This window comes from Geotrypetes seraphini, chromosome 1, assembly GCF_902459505.1.
Source record: "Geotrypetes seraphini chromosome 1, aGeoSer1.1, whole genome shotgun sequence".
Taxonomy (NCBI): domain Eukaryota; kingdom Metazoa; phylum Chordata; class Amphibia; order Gymnophiona; family Dermophiidae; genus Geotrypetes; species Geotrypetes seraphini.
Window position 1 is genome coordinate 465,214,802 of NC_047084.1, and position 19,297 is coordinate 465,234,098.

At 45.4% G+C, this 19,297-nt stretch overlaps 1 protein-coding gene across 4 annotated transcripts in view; it reads left to right on the forward strand.

The window, feature by feature from the left end:
- The window catches only part of CDK20 (cyclin dependent kinase 20), a 91,589-nt gene that overhangs the window by 45,690 nt on the left and 26,602 nt on the right, over positions 1–19,297 (forward strand). The window lies entirely within an intron of this gene.

Consider the following 19,297-nt stretch of genomic DNA (forward strand, 5'->3'; position numbering starts at 1 on the left):
TGAGCCTCATAGTCTACATACATCCATGATAAAAGGTCCCTGCCAAAGGCCTGAAAAGATGAGCTGTTCTGAATTTCTGATATGACTGCTCCAAATGGGGATTAGAGGGCAGAGAGTTTGAGTGAGAGAGCAGTAAATAAGAAGGCCCTGTCTCAGAGTCAAGTATTGTGTGATGAACCAAAGAATTGTAGAGCTGGCTATCACTGAGACACTGAAGGACTCTAGTTGGGAAATAGAGAGCAATATATGAGGAAAGGTAGGAACGGATAGTTATATACAAGGCTTTTATGAGTCAAGGTGAAGAACCTTGTAGATAATGCAGTAATGGGTGAGCAGCCAGTGATAGAGGGGGTGATACAATCAAATTTGCTGCCATGTGTTTTGAATGGTCTGTAGTCTAGAAAATAATGTTTTGGGGCACCCTGAGTAAATAGCCCTGCGGTAATCTGTGTGATAAGAGAGTAGCATAAAGAAGAGTTATTTTTGAATGCTTATCTAGAAATTAATAAATGGTGCAAAGTTGTCTTAGAGACAAAAAAACAAGACCTAACTAAGGCAGAAATATGGAGGTCAAATGAGATTTCTTGACCAAGATATATACCAAGGTATACTCCATTTCATCCTTCAAGTACAGAATGGAATCTCAATCTGTTTTTGAAGACCTTCGAGTTTCGGCCACTTGAGCTGTTAAAAAGAACAACTTTGAAGACAGTGTTTCTATTGGCTATTTCTTCAGCTTGGAAGATTTCTCAGCCTCAGGCATTAGTGTGCAGAGATCCATTTCTCCAGTTTTCAGAGGTTGGAATAATTATTAAACCAGTCCTCTCTTTTTTTCTAAAAGTGACAACTTTCCATCTCAATCAATCTCTAGTTCCTTCTGGGGGAAGATTGTTGTGAAGAATTCAAAGCACTGCATTTGCTAGATGTGAGGAAATATTTATAGGTGACAAAACACTTTCTAGAAGTCAAATTATTTGTCCTTCATAGAGGGAATAGGAAGGGAGCAGCAGCCTCTAAGGCTACTAGAGCATGCTGGTTAAGAGAAGCAGTTTCCTCTGTATACTTGCTAGTGGGGAAACAATCCCCTCGATTTCTAAGAGCACATATTACCAGAGGCATTACAACCTCATGCTAGATACATTTAAAGAATTCTTTCATACCTTTGCAAGATGATATTATTTGGATGTGCCAGTGAGAGCAGAAACTGCATTTGGAGCCAAAGTTATCTGGGCAGGGATTTCCAGGTCCCACCCAACTTGAAAACTGCTTTGCTGTATTCCACAGATTCTGGACTGGTCTAGTATGAATAAGAAGGAAGGAGAAATTGGGTCCTACCTCTAATTTTCTTTCCTTTAATCCAGTTAGACCAATCCAGAAGCCCTCTTGATTCGCTAAAGTTAGAAGAGAAAAGATTCTGTACAAATGCTAGGTATTATCAAGAAAGGTACTACAGCCAGAACGAAATAGGTTATCCTGCCATTGTATCGGGCGATGGTGCACCCACATTTGGAGTACTGTGTCCAATATTGGTCGCCGTACCTTAAGAAGGATATGGAGTTACTCGAAAGGGTTCAGAAAAGAGCGACGCGATTGATAAAAGGTATGGAAAACCTTTCATATGCTGAAAGATTAGAGAAACTGGGGCTCTTTTCCCTGGAAAAGCGGAGACTTAGAGGGTTACAAGATCATGAAGGGCATAGAGAAAGTGGAGAGGGACAGATTCATCAAACTTTCGAAAACTACAAGAATGAGAGGGCAATCGGAAAAATTGAGAGGGGAAAGATTCAGAACCAATACTAGGAAGTTCTTCTTCACCCAAAGGGTGGTGGACACCTGGAATGCGCTTCCAGAGGATGTGATAGGACAGAGTACGATATTGGGGTTCAAGAAGGGATTGGATGATTTCCTGAAGGAAAAGGGTATAGAAGGGTTACTATACAGGTCCTGGATCTGATGGGCCACCGCGTGAGCGGACTGCTGGGCATGATGGACCTCTGGTCTGACCCAGCAGAGGCACTGCTTATGTTTTTATGTTCACCCAGAGAGCGGTAGAAATCTGGAACACTCTTCCGGAGGCTGTTATAGGGGAAAGCACCCTTCAGGGATTCAAGAAAAGGTTGGATAAGTTCCTACTAGAACAGAGCATACGCAGGCAAGGCTAGACTCAAATAGGGTGTGAGCGGACTGCTGGGCATAATGGACCACTGGTATCACCCAGCAGCGGCAAATCTTTTGTTCTTATGTTCTCATAGATGGTTTGTTTCAAGAAGCAAGTTTCTTCTTATGTTCAGTGTTTGTTGGCACCTTCTTTATTTGAGAATCTTTTTATTGAATATCAAAAGTATACAAAACTGACATGAAAATGAAAAAAATACCAAAATCATTCAAACAAGATCTGGGTTCTTTACTCTTATAACCCCTAACAATTATAACACTAACCCAAAGTAACAGAACCCCCACACCTCGGCTCCTTCTATATGAATACTTTATTTGTTAATAATTGTGAAAATATTTATCCGATAGCCTATTCCTCTTATAGACCTATTTCACTACTAGATGTGGATTATAAATTGTTTACTAAGATTTTAGGTAAACGATTACAAATACATATGCCACATCTAGTGGTCGATGATCAATCTGGATTTGTATGAGGTTGCCAGACTTTCGATAATATTCGTAGAGTGTGTCATATATTATGTCAAGTTGGGGGCGGAAATGATTTGACTCTTATTTTGGGTATTGATGCTGAGAAGGCATTTGATAGGGTTTATTGGCCCTACCTAGTGTGGCACCTCAGTGTGGCTGCCGTACTTATAACAGAGCAGAGTCAGCAGCCGTGCTGAAGTGAACGAAGGTCCCGTGATGACTGCGCCATCTACCGTCTCTGTTCTGGAAGAGGTAAGTGACGGGGGGTGGATAGGGATGGACCAGCAGCCGCAGTCATCACGGGATCTTGCTGCAACTCCCTGCGTCTGCTGGCACAGCCCCCTCCGACGTCACTTACCTCTTCAATCCGGAGCAGAAGCAGTCATCATGGGACCTTGCTGATTTGGGATGGAGAAAGAAGGAGCATAGTAGGGTGGTGAAGGGAGAGAAAGGAGTTCAGGGTGTTATGGAAGGGTGTGGAGGGTGATAAAGGGGGGGTCAGGGTGGCATGGAAACATGGTGAAGGGTGAGAAAGGGGGTCAGGGTGGTATGGAAGGGTGTGGAGGGTGAGAAAGGGGGGTCAAGGTGGTATGGAATCATGGTGAGGGGTGAGAAAGGGGGTCAGGGTGGTATGGAAGGATGTGGAGAGTGAGAAAGGGGGGTCAGGGTGGCAGTGGCGTACCTAGGGGGGGGCGGGGGGGGCGGGCCGCCCCGGGTACCAGCCCTAAGGGGGTGTTCCCGGCCTTGCCGTTCAGTCCCCCGCCACCCCCGAAGGACCGCTCGCCCCCCTGGCCTCCCCGCACCACCTATGAACAGCCGCAGCAGGATCGCGAAGTCAGCGTCAGCATCCCTGCGCTGCTTCCTACGACGCGATCCCGCCCCTCCTCTGACGTCAGAGGAGGGGCGGGACCGTGGCGCAGGAAGCAGCAGGGATCGCTGACGCTGACTTCGCTATCCTGCTGCGGCTGTTCATAGGTGGTGCGGGGAGGCCAGGGGGGCGAGCGGTCCTTCGGGGGTGGCGGGGGACTGAACGGCAAGGCCGGGAACACCCCCTTAGGGCTGGTACCCGACGCTGACTTCGCGATCCTGCTGCGGCTGTTCATAGGTGGTGCGGGGAGGCCAGGGGGGCGAGCGGTCCTTCGGGGTGGGTCGGGGCATCAGGCCTTCAGGGTGGGGCGGGCGGGCAGGCAAGCAGGCTTTCAAGGGGGAGGGGGTGACAGGCAGGCAGGCAGGCCTTCAAGGGGGGACAGGCCTTCGGGGGGGGGTGCAGACATTCAAGGGGTGCAGGCCTTCAAGGGGGGCAGGCAGGCCTTCAGGGGGGTGCAGACCTTCGGGGGGGGGTGTAGGCCTTTGGGGGGGTGCAGACCTTCAAGGGGGTGCAGGCCTTCAAGGGGGGAAAGGCAGGCAGGCCTTCAAGGGGGGGACAGGCCTACAAGGGGGGGGGGACAGGCCTACAAGGGGGGGGACAGGCCTACAAGGGGGGGGACAGGCCTTCAAGGGGGGGTGCAGGCCTTCAAGGGGGGGTGCAGGCCTTCAAGGGGGGTGCAGGCCTTCAAGGGGGGGACAGGCCTTCAAGGGGGGGAAAGGCAGGCAGGCAGGCCTTAAAGGGGGGACAGGCCTACAGGGGGGTGGGACAGGCCTTCAAGGGGGGGACAGGCCTTCGGGGGGGTGCAGACCTTCAAGGGAGTGCAGGCCTTCGGGGGGGGGGGGGGCAGTCCTTCAGGGGTGGGGTTTAGGCCTTCAGAGGGGGACAGACCTTCGGGTGGGAGGTAAAGTCCTTCGGGAGGTGCAGGTCTTCAGGGGTGGGGTGTAGCCCTTCGGAGGGGGGACAGACCTTCGGGGGAGGGGGGTCCTGGTGTAAAAGTACACAGAGGGAGAGAGGGAAGGGGGGGTTCAAAGATACATGCATATGCCAGACTTTGGGGGTTAGAAATAATGGGTCTAAAAACAGAGGAGTGGGAGAGAGATGGTGCATAATGGGATTTAGGGAGGGAAGGAACAGAAAGGGAGAGAACTTGGAAACAGGGGATGGTGTGGAGGGGGGATAGAGATACTGGATAGGAGGATAGTTGGGAACAGAAAGGGAGAGATGGTGGATCCTGGGGTGGTGGGGAGTTGAGAAAAGGTGAATCTGTGGATGGAGACAAAAAAAAGGAAAGATGCCAGATCTCCGGGAGAGGGAAGGGAAACGGAAGGGGAGAACAGAGATGGCAGACGGATGGTTAGCACGGAGAAAGGAGACCCTGGCAAGCAAGACAACAAGAGCCTGGGACCAACAAGATTTGAATATTGATCAGAGAACAAAAGGTAGAAAAAATAATTTTATTTTCTGTTTTGTGATTACAATATGTTAGATTTGAAAAGTGTACATGAGACAGCTTGAAATGGGAACTTTTCTATTTTTGTGAATGGCAAGGCTGAGTTCAGTTAAAATATATGCTTTATAAGAAAATATAATAATGTGTTTTATAAAGTTTATAAGCATTGCTGGCATACTCGGTGAGGTGTTCCTAGTGTTGGTGGTGGTGGTAGCATGTCAGTGTGTTGAGAGGAAGAGGTAGTCTGGGAAATTCTGCTGAGCAAACTCTGGGCCCATTTCCACCCCCAGTTAGTCCACTCCACTCAACTGGTTCACACACTGAGTGGGTCTTTGGGTGTTATTTCTGGGTAGTTGTTTTAGAATCTCTTCCAGTGGTTTGTCAGTATCTCCTTCTGGTCCAAGGAAGGAAACTTTGTCAACCTTAGCATTGACCTTCAGAATATGTTTGTAACAGCGCTGCTTGTGTGGCATTAGGCTATGTAGTAATCGAAAGAAAAAAACAGACCTTTGCACATTTTTGCACTATATGGTGGGTGTATGAGGAGATTCATTTCCTGCACAGTTAAGTCCATTTTTTCTACTGAATAATAGTATAGGTACAATGAAAGTAAATAGCAAAAATGTTTGAGTAGATAATTAAGGAAATCTTTTTCATATTGCTTGCTTATGGACTGGGAAAAAAGACTGTTCAAGCAAATGTCTCCAGAACTGCTTTAATGGAAAAATGTGATTTTTTTTTTTTAAGTACTTTGTGAAATTTATTGTTGTTGTGAAATTTATTGTTATACTTTGTTTAAACTTAAAAAGCGGTGTCATTAACAGTGAATCTAATCGAAAAATCGATTCAACAGGGTGAATCGGATCGAATGAAATATTTTTCTCTGAATCGGGCAGCACTATTGGCTACCATGAGAATGGGCTACTGGGCATGATGGACCATTGGTGTGACCCAGTTAGGCTATTCTTATGTTATGTTCTCATCTGTAGGGGCCTTTGTTTTCACTTCTTATTTTAATGTATTTTTTTCCTGGGAACTTATCAGTGTTTTTTTATAATGGGAACAAAAATGGAAGAGAATTAATGTGTGTGGAATGGGGGGGGGGGTAACTAATTTCTTCAGCTAAATAATTCAATCCACTTCAAACAGACATAGGAGAACTCACGCACCATTCACACACCCTCCAACCAAAAACGTCAAAAGAAAAAAACTGTTCGACAACCTCCTAGCCATTCGAGCTGCAACACTTGACCCCCAACTCTACAACCTATTGACCTCGACCACAAACTACAAAACCTTAAAAAAAGAAATAAAAACCCTTCTATTAAAAAAACACATAAAACCAAACTAACATAATCAGAACTGTCCCAAGCATCACCTGCAACTACTCCATATGTACTTCTGATGTCATGACAATTCAGACATAATTTATGTTATGTTATGTTTGGAATAATGGTTACATAAATGAGGTTCAATAAAAGAAAATTTTCTGTGGGAGCATTTGTTGGAACTTCTGTTATCCTGATTTCTTCTATCTGTGGGCTTTCTTTAGCTAACCTACTTATCTGGGGCTTTCCACTTCTGCAGCTGCCCTTTTCACGGTCCACTTTGCGCTTGCACTCTCTGGGGAGGGGGGGTTGGGTCTGGGCTTGGTGGGGTAGGTGTGTCTGGTAGTTTTGTCTGGGTGGTGGCTGGGTGTTTCTTGGGTGCTTGTTGTGCGGATTGGTGTGTCTGGTGAGCGGTCTGGGTGTTGTTGCTTGTGGGGGTTTTTTTCATTATAAAATATGGCTGAGGGTCTAGTCCGGCTTATTATTCTTGTGGGTTCTGGGGTGGGATTTGTTTGCTTGCCCCAAGTTTTGGCCTTTTGTTGTGTATTGCTATGCCTCTCATTGGCAATTTTCTCTTGGGAGAGGCTTGTTCATGCTTGTTGTTGCTGTTACTCTCATTCTGTGTTCTTTTTGATAATGTATAAGTTTCTGTACAGACCATGGTTGCTTGTCTGGACCTTTTGCCATTCTCAATAAAAATACTTTGGAAAAAAAAAAAAAAGAAAATTTTCACTGCCTGTTTCTATTCTGACCATTTATTCCATTTCATGGTTATTGCAAAAAAAAAAAAAAAAATTTTACATGAGGGGGGGGGGGGGGGTGTCAAAAAATGATGGGCCCCGGGTGCCACATACCCTAGGTACGCCACTGCAGGGTGGTATGGAGGCATTGTGGAGGGAGAGAAAGGGGCAGATGCTGATGAAATTGCGGGGAAAGAGACATAAGGGGGAAGGATACTGCATGGAATTGGGTTGGAGGGAGAGAAAGGGGGCAGATGCTGATTGAAGTGGGGGGAAGGGAGAGGAGAGAGTGAAATGCCAGACCATGTGGGTGTGGGAGAGGGAAGGGAACAAGAGGAGAGGAGAGATGCCAGACCATTGGAGGAGGGAAGGGAAGAAGATGGATGCCAGACTAATGGGGGTGAAGGGAAAAATGGAAGGGGGATGCATAAAGTTTCTAGAACGGGAATAGAATGAGAGAAGATGCCATATAGAAGGGGCAGAGAGAGAGTATATAGTGGATGAAAGGAAGATGAGGAAAGCAGAAACTAGAGAAGACAAGGTAGAAAAAAAATTCTATTTATTTATTTTTTTGCTTTAGGTGAGATGCATCGCTGTTTCTGTGATGTTGCATTACATGCAGAGTCCAGCTTCTTGATGCTTGAGTTTAACTTTTGTCTACATATTTTTATTCTATCTCCCCATTTACTAAACTGTAGAGCATTTTTTAGCATCTGAGCTGTTACCATCGTGGCTAAAAATCACACTACAGTTTTGTAAAAACGGGGAGGGGTTAGTTTGTGATTACATACTAGGCGAAGGTGTTTTCTGTGTTCTGTGTGTTCAAAAAGACATGGTTTTCTGTTAGGATTGACTGTGTAGGATTGATCTGTACTAGTCTGGCTTGTTTAGTTTTACAATGGGTTTATTGATGTACTGCTCACTGCAGTATGTAAGATGCTGCCTTTTCCTAGGTATTCATGTGTGACGTGTGGATTGTTACTAAAAATCATGTTTTTCATATAGATGTGGAGTGTCAAAAAATGATGGGCCTCGGGTGTCACATATGCTAAGTACATAGCCAAATATGACTCAGATATCATGAAAACAAAATGTATAAGATGATAAACACTTTCAATATAGATAAACTGTAGCGTCCTAAGGTAAAGTGTAAGGACAGTGTAGGCTACACACCAATTAAAAAATGAAGGCAAAAGCCTCAGAACAGGCCCTCCCACCTTCCCCGAAGTGGTTTATAATGGTGGTCAAGCGATAACCTCACTGGCAAAGGGGGGGGTCACGTGATGGTAGCGAGCTGACCGGACGTCTCCGGCTCGGGCTCCGCTCTCCCTCCGTATAACTGCTAAAAACCGTGCTAGTAGTCAGCGTTTACCCCCCGGCGATTTCGCTGCTCGTTGCTAGGGAACGCTGTGGCATCGCGTCGGGAGCTCCGGAACAGGCAGATCGGTTCCGTTCGGCAGGGATGCCGATCAAGACCACGAGGCCCGGCAAAGAAAAATCTGCAAAGCCTCCCAACATGGCCGCCACTAGCCCGATCTCTCCAGGGCCGCCCCCGCATGATGCGGACATGCAGGTCTCCGTCTGCCATCTCTCCAAGCTCCTGGATGAGAAACTGTCCAAACTGCACACCGTAATGGAGGAGGTAAAAGACAGCATAGCTGGCCATGCTGCGCGGCTGCAGCAGGCGGAGGAGCGCATTTCGGCGCACGAGGAGCAGGCAGAGGCGGCGGAGGTTCGTATTGGTGCCCTGGAGGGACAAGTTAAGCTGCTGGAAGAACGGGCGGAGGAGGCGGAGAACCGCAGCCGTCGCAATAACTTGCGGCTAATTGGGGTGCCGGAGGCTGTCCGAGATTCTGAACTGGGCGAATTGGTGGCCACGTGGCTTCCCCACAACCTGGGACTTCCAGCTTCCTTGGGCCCAGTACAAGTGGAGAGGGTTCACCGCATCGGGGCCCCGCGAGCTGAGGGAGCGCGGCCGCGCCCGGTCATAGCCCGTTTTCTAAATTATGCCATTAAAGCTCGCATACTGGAGGCTTACCGGCGCACCCGTTCCCTGGACTACCATGGCACCAAGCTCCTGCTTTTCCAGGATTTCTCCATCAAGCTGTCGGAACGCCGGCGGGCTCTGGCACCATATTGCACCCAGCTCCATGCCAGGGGAGTTAAATTCTCCCTCCAGTATCCAGCTAAAGTCCGCATCTCTCATAACAACCGTGTGGTCACCATGGATACCCCAGCGGAGCTTCGCTCATATCTGGAGGGGCTGCCGGCCACTTGAGGGGCTGAAGATGGCGGAGTCCTTGTTTGAGTTTCGGCCCTGCGACCCTGGATAGGGGATGGAGTTCTCTTTGTTTCCTGGGCAGGGGGACCTGCTTATTTCTGTTTCCACCTTCGAGACTACGCCGGGGGGAGGGATCTTGCCTCCTCTCCCTGAGTGTTTCCCTGCCCGTGGCTGCATTCTTGGACCCTGTCTCGGTTGATGATTGATCGGCGGGGCTTGGGTCTGTGTCCCGGCTGCTGGGGGCAGCATCTCTTGGACAGTCACCTGATGCGGAGACCTTGATGGGCATTTTTCCTTTGCCCGCTCTGGCGGGAGCTAGACTGTTGGCCTTGGTCCTGTTGCACTTATGCTGACTACTTGAATATCTTGCAGACCTTTGTTTAGTGGAGGGAGGGGGGGTTCGGGATATTGGTTACGTTTATGGTTTTCAGGAAGGGTTGTCTGTTGGGTGGTTGGATTGTTCCTGGGGAGGGGGTTGGGATGGGAGGGGGTGGGGGGGGAGTGTGTCGGGTAGGGTATGCATGGGGAAGTGTGATTGGAGTCTCGAGAGTGCGAGAGTCTTCCCTATCACAGCGGGGTGAGTCCCGAGGGGGTCGGTGGGAGGTGGGCCTGGCTGGGGGGCCCCCTTCCCTGTATTTTTCTCTTGCCCGTTTTACTCTTGTAGTTTCAAGCGGGGCAAACAATGGTTAATTTGAAACTTTCCACACTCAATGTGGATGGGATCCACTCCCCGATCAAAAGGAAGAAAATACTTTCTTGGTTTCGTAGGGAACGTATAGACATTGCTTTCCTGCAAGAGACTCACCTCACGCCAGTAGAACATGAGAAACTCAGGAGGGACTGGGTGGGGGAGGTGTACTATTCCTCATATAGCGCCCGTCAACGGGGGGTAGCTATTTTGATTCACAAACAACTCCCCTTTCAATTGCATAAGGTTATACAAGATAAAGAGGGTCGATTTGTTATGGTGTTGGGCGAGCTTTGGGGCCGGAGGTACCTACTCGGCAATGTATATGCCCCTAATATCTATAATCACAGTTTCTTTTCAGGGGTGATGTCGCGGCTGACACAGTACCCGGGATACCAAGTTATTTTGGGGGGAGATTTTAACATCACTGCGGACCCTGCTCAGGACTGCGCCCCCGCGAAGCGCATCCCTCGAGACCATATGGGTAAGGGGGTTAACTTTCTGGCCACACAGCTTGGGCTCCTGGATATCTGGCGCTTATTTCACCCTTCGGAACGTACTTATACGTTTTACTCTAATCCTCATAATCTTTACACCCGTCTTGACTATTTCTTGCTCTCTCCCTCGCTGTTGGCCCTCGTTCATGCTGCTGACATTGTGGAGGTCCCGCTCTCTGACCACTCTCCTGTGGTCCTCTCTTTCCAAATCACTGCTGATACCTCTGATCGGACTTGGCGTTTCCCGGGATACCTGTTTAAAGATCTTGCTTTTCGTAGATTTCTGCGGGAAAAGTGGCTAGATTATTATAGTACCAACTATGACCCTGATCTTGACCCGGGTCTTTTCTGGGAGGCTTCCAAAGCGGTGTTGCGTGGATTCGTGATAGCATACGTTGCTGGAAAGAAAAAGAAATTGGAAGCGGATATGTTGCAGTTATCGGGCGAACTGCAGCAGTTACGGAGGCGTCACCAGCGGACTCTGCAGGATGCTGATCGTATCCGCATACGTACTCTTCGACAACAAATTGATGTGATCCTCACCCAGCGAGCGGAGAGAGATCTGTATTTTCGTCGTTATAATTTACATCGGTGGGGGGGACGGGCGGGCCGGTTGATGGCCCGTCTGGTCCGTCCCTATCGAAAGCGTCAAATCATTACGGCCATTACCGACCCAAAGGGTCAAACCTACACGACGGAAGCACACATCCAGCAACAATTTGTGAAGTACTATAAGGATTTGTATGCTTGTCGGCCGTTCGCGGATGCGGACCGGGACCACTTCTTTAAGGATATTCTTTTACCGACACTTCAACCGTCCCAGGTTCAAGCCTTGAATGCCCCGATTGATCGCCTTGAGGTGGAGTTGGGTATTAAGGCACTTAAATTAACTAAATCTCCGGGGCCGGATGGATATGGACCAGAATATTATAAGATTTTGTCTGACGTTCTCTCCCCTTCTTTGGCAGCTGCTTTTAATTCTTTGCATTCCCAGAAGGGTGTGGACCGCTATAATATGGTGCACGTTATCTTGCTACCTAAGCCGGGCAAGGACCCGTCTCAGGTGGGTTCTTACAGACCCATATCACTTCTCAACCAAGACGCCAAACTGCTGGCCGCCTTGCTTGCTCGACGTTTGAACTCTTATCTTCACCTTCTTATTCATGAAGATCAGGCAGGATTCGTACCTGGCAGATATGCCTCCATGAATCTTACGAGAGCTTTGATGGCCATCTATTCTCGTCGGGGGGGAGACAATAGGGCGGCTATAGTGGGCCTTGATATGGAGAAGGCGTTCGATAGCATCTCTTGGTCCTACCTTTTTTGGGTTATGGGTCACTATGGGTTGGAGGGCGCATTTCTGGACTGGGTGCGCAGTCTTTATTTTTTGCCCCAGGCTCGACTGCTGGTTAACGGACAACTCACTTCGCCATTTCCGTTGGAACGCGGTACTAGGCAGGGGTGCCCTCTGTCCCCGCTTCTTTTCCTTCTGGCTATTGAGCCATTGGCGGTTAAGATTCGTTCCAATTCACGCCTGCTTGGTATTCACGTGGGAGCCAAAGAGAGTCGCATTAATCTATTTGCGGACGATATTTTGTTATACTTGGAGAATGCACCTTTACACCTCCCGGTGGCTCTCTCACTTGTCCGAGATTTTGGGACCATATCGGGCCTCCGAGTTAATTGTACGAAGTCAGAACTCTTGCCTCTGGCTTCCCATAGACATGAGCTGTGGCATGACAATCTTCCCATTCCTCCCGTTCGGAAACCCATGCGCTATCTAGGAGTCTATTTGAGCACCCAATATCATCTCCTCTATAAGTATAATGTTCTTCATCACATTGAGGCTATACGTCACCTTTGTGAGAAGTGGAAAGATTTGCCTCTTTCTTTATGGGGTAGAGCGGCATTGTTTAAGATGGTTCTTTTGCCAAAACTTTTATATCCGCTTCAAACGATCCCGCTTTGGATCCTGAATAAAGATGTCCAGGCCTTTCGGTCTCTCCTTCTTTCTTTTCTGTGGCGTAACAAAAGGGCTCGAATTAGTTTTGCTACCTTATCCTTGGACACCAGGCAAGGCGGACTGAATCTGCCGGATATTCGCCTATATAATGTTGCTTCCTTGATGCGTTCCGTTCATGAGGGCATCTCGGGACAGTTTAGGTATTCTCCCCCGGGGTGGATAATGGCTTGGTGTGCTCCTCACTCCTTTATCTCTCTATTGCATTTGCATCCTCGGTCTTCCCCGGGAGGGGACTTCCGATTTCATCTTCTGAAACCTTTTCGTCAGGCCTGGTGGTGGTGGCGGAGGTTGCAGCGGCGGGCTCCGCAGGCCTCTCCGTTCTTGCCCCTGGTAGGTAATATTGATTTTCTTCCGGGAATGGGTCCATCGGGGTTTCACCTGTGGGAGTCCCGGGGCTGTGTCAGCGTGCGACATCTCCTTGCTGAGGGTGAGGGGACATTCCTTTCTTTTCAACAACTGCAGAACCGGTGGGACCTTCCGGCTTCACATTTTTGGGCTTACTTGCAGGCCAGACATTACTATTTCTCCTTAACACGTAAATGGGGCGAGCAGTGGCCTTTAGGCAAATTGGACGCCTGTTTGGCCCTCCTTCCTTCTCACCTTAACACCCTAGCCACTTGGTACAGGCTCTTAAAGACTGCTCTTCCCACCTCTTATCTGCCTAGGGTTTCGGCCCAGTGGGCTCGTGATCTGGCCCTTGACTATAATGAGTCCAACTTTTTGGCCCTCTTTACTAATCTTATCCAATTCACGAGCTCTATGGAACTCCGGGAGATGCAATTTAGGATCTTGCACCGGGCTTATATTTCTAGGGCTAGAGGACAGGCTATGGGCTTGTGGGCCGACGCTACCTGCTCTCATTGTCGGAGGGCATCGGGCACACTAGTACATATGTTTTTGGAGTGTCCCCATTCAGCTCTGTGGCTCCAGGTCCTCCCTTTTCTTGATGGCCTTCTGGGCAGGAAGGTACCCAGGTCTTATGGCCTCTTGCTCCTGGGAGACCTGGGAGAGGTGTCTGCTGCGGGTTTTTCCCCACCCTCCCAGAAGTTCTTATATACGGCAATCCTGGTGGCAAAAAAGATTTTGCTTCTACATTGGGTGGTGGAGACGCGAGCTTCTTTTAGTCAGTGGCTCAACAAAATGCGGGAACTAGCTGCCTTCGAAATCCAGACCTATGCAGATCCTATTAGTAATGACAAAAAACTGTATGTTTCTTTATGGAGGGCGTTTCTGGTTGCAGCTGACTCTGCAGTCTCTGCTCCCTTGCCATAATCTGGAATCTGGACCCCGTTAGACTTGGGGACCCGCCTTCAAGGGACTTCGCCCTACAGGACTGGTCGGTGCCTCTCGAGCTCGGGTGTTTGTTGTTTGCTTGAGGGGTGTTTGGTGTATGTTTGGTGCGGATTGTGTGGATTGATTGAGAGGGATGATTTTGTCTGTTGGATGAGTGAGGGCTGGTTGCGTGGGGGTTTTCTATTTTTGAAAAATGATTTTGCAGTCTATGATATCTTTAGGAGAGTCTTTTGATGCACGTCTCTGAGCCCGAATTGGACGGGTTCCCCTTTTTATTATATTTTAACTTGCGGATTTTGGATTCATCCCAAGCGATTGTTTTGTATGCAACTCTCCTGTTGTACGGTTTTGAATTTACTAGAGATTTACTCTTCCTTTGTACTAGTACTTTGGTCCTTCGTTTGGGCCTTGTTGTTTGTTCTTTTTGACTGCTTTCTCAATAAAAATTATTACAAAAAAAAAAAAAAAAAAACCTCACTGGCAAAAAACCTTCAAAATGTATTGAAAACTTGAGCCTTAAGCTGTGCTTCACTCATAAATAACTGATAGAAGAAAATATTCAACTTATCTTCTGCTGATTGGTAACACCAACGGTGGCCAGCGTTTCACAAATAAGCTGCCTCAGGGTCTATCACGACTGATCAGACTTCTGAAAAACACAACGGAACAGAGGAGATACAGATAAAAAATCTCTCACCCTCTACATTTCATCCTTATCAAGTTTCAAGTTTATTAATAATAGTAATAATAATAATTTTATTTCTTATATACCGCTAAATCCGTTAGGTTCGAAGCGGTTTATATAGAAATATACATTGAGGAAACAATAAAAATAGGATAAATAAAGAAAAGGTACTTAGAAATTCCCTTACTGTCCCGAAGGCTCATAATCTAACTAAAGTACCTATGAGAAAAAAAAAACCAGTTAATGAATATTAAGATGTAAAAATAAAGACATGAAAGAAACATCCCAACAAGAAAAACATTGATCTCATTACGGCCATATTCTTTTAAAGCAAGTGTACATCCCAGCAATAATTAAATTAAAATTATTTGAATTAAAACTAAATATATATTAATTAATTAATTAAAAGAGAATATATGGACTTTATAAGTATGTAAGAAAGGAATTACGATAGAAACGAATAGAAGGAAAAAAACAAAAAAACGTTAGACAATGGAATTCTAATGAAAATTTAAAATAAAGATGTAAAACAAAATAAATAAGAAACAGTATAATAAGTGATATTTTAAACACGATGTTATAAGAGTCAGGAGGGTCTCATTTTCACTTCAGTCAGACCATCATTCTCAGCGTCTCTAGTCCATCAGCCGTTTATCCGATCAACCGCCATTATCATCCTCAGCACACAACTACAAGTCACCTCCTCCGATGCAAAAGAAACCTCCCTCAGTCTCCTCAACGGTCAGTGCGCTGAACAGCTCTTTTTCCACATAGATCATGCCGACTTCAATCATCTGCTCCCTGGTCCGGACTGCGCCTTACTCTGCTAGCCCTTGCTCCCGCAGACACCGCCTCTCACCACACCACTCCCATGATTGATGAGGAATCGGGCGTGGCAAAATTTCATCAAGATGAAACAACTCTGCAGACCTCCTATCCTGCCGATGTCACCCTGCAAGCAGAATACAAGGAGTTGCATCCCTGTCGGTTTCAGTGCCTACGCTGAGCACTTCAGACATGGCGCCTCCAGGTCCCAACAGCTACCGCTTCACGATGTCTCAGCCACCTTTCACTGACTTCAGCGCTGATACTCTCTCGACTCTCCACTACCAGTGTCACTTGCCATGGCTCAACCGTCAGGCACAGCCCAACACCCTCCAGAAGTGCAAGGAAATATCAGGTAGGAAGGAGGCTTTTCAACTGTTAGACCAGAAACTAATGATCAAATCAGTAGCTGTCAGTCCATTTCACGATTAGAGGCTTCAATCCAATATGATAAATCAAAATAAGATTAATAAAGATAAATTAAATAAAGTGAGCTACTAAATGAAATAAACAAAATAAAAATAAACAAAGCAACAGAGAAAACCAAAAAAGTAAAAAAGGGAGAAGGAGACAGTGCAATTGATGACTTAACCAGCCGCCATCTTGTTAGATCTTATTAGGATTTTATATACCGCCTATCAAGGTTATCTAAGCGGTTTTTACAATCAGGTACTCAAGCATTTTCCCTATGTGTATATAAAAGAACATACCTCTCAAACAGGGACACCAAACCGTCTCACTCATCTGAAATGGCTTCCACGGGGTGGCTCAGGATTTTAAAACCACTCGCGGTGGGAAGACGTCAGCACCGGAAGTGCGTTAATAGTGACGCTGTTGCTGAGACTAAAGATTGATATTGTCAAAACGTCAATTCAAAAAACAAGACAAGCATACAGTTCCACATGCTGCACTGTACAGTGCAGTCAAAGTGGAAAAACAAAACAAACAATAGATAAGAAGTGTAAATGTGACAAAACATTTTCTTAAAGTGCCATGCAAAAAATAGGAAGTGTGTTTGTCTGTAAAGAATAAATTCAATAAGAGAATTGTTTAATGGATGATAAATTTAAATATGTTTCATAGGTTTTAGAAGTTTAATAAAAAGCACTCCAGTCCAGTCTCTGGTTCAAACCCACAGGTTCTTCACTGTTCAACAAATGGATCCAAAATTGTTCGGCTTGCAACAATCGAAGAGGTCTATTGTTTACATCTTCGCCAGTGTGGTCAATAACACAACACCGCAGCTCACTAAAGGTGTGATTATATTCCAGGCAGTGAACAACAAGTGGAGCTTGAATCTTGTTATTATGTAAACAGCTCTTATGTTCAGTGATATGTCTCCTGAGAGAACGCATAGTCTGTCCCACATACATCTTTAGACAGAGGCAGATGACAACATACACCACAAAGGTTCTGCAAGAGGTCCGGTGTTTCAGACCATACATTTTATCCATGCCAGAAAGTAGGAAATGATTGGCTATCTCCATAGTTACTTCACAAGTCATACATGCTCCACATTTAAAATGTACAGTAGGTTGGCTAGTGGATTCAAGCGAGTTCACTTGGGTAGAGCTAACATCAGAAGGACTTAACAGTTCCTTAAAATTTTTTTGTCGAGTAAACGCGATCCTGAGGTGGCTTTCAGTGAACATAGGATGCAACTCCATAACCTCCCAATGTTTACGTAAAATCTTGGTTATTACATTCATTCTAGGTGGAGGTGGGAGGGCCTGTTCTGAGGCTTTTTCCTTCATTTTTTAATTGGTGTGTAGCCTACGCTGTCCTTATACTTTACCTTAGGACACTACAGTTTATCTACATATGCTAGGTATGCCTCTGCTCGCTGAAAGCTGTAGTAGAAGCCCTTACAGCTTTTGGACGGATGTCAGGATTTCGGATAAATATGTCTAAGTCAGAAATTCTAGATCTTACCCTGTCAGATTTAGATTGAGGATGGATTTCTAGTAATTATTCCTTCAAATGGGCACAACAATCATTACGATACCTGGGGATCAATTTAACAAAGCATGTAGAATTGTTATATGTTGCTAATTATCCCCCTCTCTTGAAATTGGTTTGGCAGGATATTGAAAAGTGGAAACATCTAAATATTTCCTGGCTGGGAAGAGTTCAAACAATAAAGATGGTGGTTCTTCCGAGGTTGTTATATCTATTCTCAGCCTTACCAATCCCTTTACCTAAAAAATTATTTTCACAGTTAGAGCAGAAGATATTCGCTTTCATTTGGCATCATAAGACTCCAAGAGTTTCCCGAGCTATGATGTACCAACCCAGGAAACTGGGAGGAAAGGCAGTACCACAATTTCAATATTACTATCAAGCAGCCCAACTACGATATTTAGTTAATTGGAAATGGGATAGTGGAAAATCTTGGGTATGTATGGAACAGGAGAATATTGGGAGGGCCTCCACTGTGGACGATACCCTGGCTCCAACTTTTGCAACTCTCTGTAATAGCTCAGAAGTCTAACCCGATAATACGATATACTCTTGACTTATGGATTCAAATACGTAGGCAATATTACCGGGATAAAGATTATTTTATGGGGGCTGCTATTATATATATGCCTAAATTTACTCCAGGAGAAGTTGATGTGGCCTTTCATCTTTGGGGAAAGAAAGATCTTAAAACATTAGGCCAATTATTGGAGGATGGGGAAATTATCCCTTTTGAATCATTGAGAGAAGAGTATGGCCTTGCGCTAAGTGATCTATTATAGACAAATCAAAAGTTTGGTTGTTTTTAAAAAAAAAATTTTTTTAATTCTTTATTCATTTTATCTCTTACATCAAGTGCATAAATAATTGACATATTGAATTGTATACATCACTTGAATTTCTTATCATTTCAACTTTAATACATAAAATTTAATCCCTTCCCTCCCGCCCTTCCCACCCTGTATCCATCCAAATATAGCATATAAAAATTCTTGTCAAATGAACTAAAATTTAATCAAATTCAGACATCCTTCCCCCCACCCTCCAACCACACTTGTACTTATAATAGAAAAATGGTATGTATTCATTGCAATATTTTGTCAGTGGCCCCCAGATCTCATTAAATTTATCATAATTTCCTTTTTGTATTGCAATTGTTCTTTCCATGTTATAAATTTGACACTAGTTTCACTAGAAACAGTAATTGAGTCTAATCCAATTCTTCCAAATAGATGTGATATGTTGAATGGCGACCCCTGTCATAATCAATAAAAGCTTGTTATTTTTTGATGAAATTTGGCTCTGTGTCCTCATTGAAGGACCAAATAAAATTGTATCATAAGATAGAGCCACAGGATTCTCCAATAAACAATTTATTTGACTCCAAATAGATTTCCAAAAGGCTAAAATAAAGGGACAATAGAATAATAAATGATCTAGAGTCCCTACTTCAAGATTACAATGCCAGCATCTATTAGACTTAGAGCTATTCAATTTTTGTAATCTAACTGGGGTCTAAAAAGTTCTATGTAGGAGAAAAAAACAAGTTTTTCTCATAGATGCGGACACTGTAGATCTTATCCTCCAAGACCAAATTCATGGCCATTGAGACGCAGTAATTTAATGCTTAATCTCAATGCTCCAAATATCTCTAAGACTATTTTTAGGCTTCTTTTTTACTAATCCATTTCTCAATTTATACCACTGTGTGGCCTGGTGCCCTAGGAAGTCTACCTGAAAGCATAAGAACTCCAAACTATATTGATTATTAAGAGTTTTCTATTCAGGGAACCCTGCCTGAATGGCTTGCTTCAGTTGCATCCATCTAAAACTTTGCGATTTATTAAGGCCATATTTACATTGCAAATGTGAAAAGTCAAGCAGTTTATCATTAGAAATAACATCATCCAAAATGCGTATCCCTGCAATCATCCAATGCTTCCAGATGACCTTAAATCCGCCAATTTGAATCTTGGAGTTTAGCCAGATAGTCTGATTCGTTGATTTATGTATT